This window comes from Equus asinus, chromosome 3 (genome assembly GCF_041296235.1).
Source record: "Equus asinus isolate D_3611 breed Donkey chromosome 3, EquAss-T2T_v2, whole genome shotgun sequence".
Lineage (NCBI taxonomy): Eukaryota > Metazoa > Chordata > Mammalia > Perissodactyla > Equidae > Equus > Equus asinus.
Window position 1 is genome coordinate 128,815,718 of NC_091792.1, and position 1,891 is coordinate 128,817,608.

Sequence of the window (1,891 nt, forward strand, 5' to 3'; positions counted from 1 at the left end):
GTATCTCAAGAAGGAAAATAGAAAGAAATTCACATTGTATCTCAAAAAGGACAAATTAAAGAAACACACTGTATTGCTAAAAGGAAAAATAAAAAGAAGTCTGTGCTTAGATATAAGCAGTGAAACTGCAAAACACCAAGAACAAAGACAGATTTTAGAATCAGCCATAAAGAAAGCATGAAGGAGGGGCCGGCCCCATGGCCCAGTGCTTAGGTTCACGTGCTCTGATTTGGCAGCCCGGGGGTTTTGCCTGTTGGCATCCCGGGCGTGAACGCGGCACTGCTCATAAAGCCATGCTGAGGTGGCGTCCCACATAGCACAACCAGAAGGATCTATGACTAGAATATACCTAGAATATACAATTATGTATGGGGGGGGGGGTGCAGGGTGCTTTGAGGAGAAGAAAAACAAAAAAGAGAGAAGATTGGCAACAGATGTTAGCTCAGGTGCCAGTCTTTAAAAAAAAAAAAAAAGAAAACACATAAATGAAAATGATGTCAGTCTTAATAGCAACCAAGGAAGTCAGAAGACAGTGGAATAATACCTCCAAAGTGTTGAGAGAAAATAACCATCATCCTTGAATTTCATATTCAGCAAAACTATCTTTTAAAAACAAAGGTGAAAAAAATTTACATATAAACAGAAGCTGAGTTTACTACCTGGAGACTTGTACAAAAGAAACTTCCAAAGGGTGTAACTAAAGAAGGAAGAAAATGATCCAGCAGATGGTCTGAGAAAAAGGATTAAAATAATATTCAGTGGAAGCGTGTATGTAAATCCAAATAAATAGTATTTGTGTATAATAATAATATCTAATTTATGGTGTTAATAAAAAAAGTAGTACTGAAATACTGTTCTGCATAATAATATGTATGATGAGAGGAAGTACAATGAGAGTGAAAATATTCAAAGATTCTTTTATTGTTCTGGCAGAGGTTAAGAAATTATTTAACTGTAGACTTTGTTAGCTTAAATAGTCATGCTAACATCTCAAAGGAAATTAATAAAGAAAAGTATATAAATCCAAACAAGTAGAGATAAATAAAACAAGGAAAAAAACATGATCAAGCCCCCAAAAAGACAAAATAAGAGAAAAAAAAAGCATAGAAAATCTAGGACAAATAGGAATAACAAGGTAAGACAAAAAAAGTAGAAAAAAGTCCAAACAAAAAATCATACTAAATGTAAATGGACTAAACTTAGATGTTTTATCAAATTAGACTTTTAAAATCTAGGTATGTGCTATTTTTAAGAGACATGCCTAAAGCAGAAGGACATGGCCAGATGGAAAGTAAAAGGAAGGGAAAAGGCTTTCTAGGAAAAATATTAACCAACCTAGTATAACTATATTAATGTCAGCATGATAGATTGTCAAGCAAAAGCATTATTAGAGATAGAGGACATTGTTATGATTATTTAACTCAGCAGGCAGATACAACAATTCTAAAATTTTATGCTCCTAATTAAGTCACCTCAAATGCGTAAAATACAAATTGATAGGACCACAGGAAGATAGATAAATCCTCCATCACCATGAACCTACCTTTCTCAATTATTTATAAGTCAAACCGACAACATAGTGAGGAGTATGGCTCCTGGTTAAAAGCTTTGTGTGATTTTTCACACCTGACTACAGGCAATTACCTGGCAGGCCTCGTGGGGACAGGTGCCCCCCCACACCCGGCTTGGGACTCACTAAGGCATTGCAGCCTCTGGGGGGAGTTGCAGGCAAGGACTCAGGCCTCTCTGGCCAGTCATTCATTCTCTTTCACGTATTTGCATTCCTAGTCCCAGAGCCTTTATTTCCAGGTCTCTTTCTCTGATCCTTGGGCAGAGGTCTTCTTCAGGTCCTTCTGCTGGGGCCTCCTATGGGGAGCAGAGGGGAAAACCT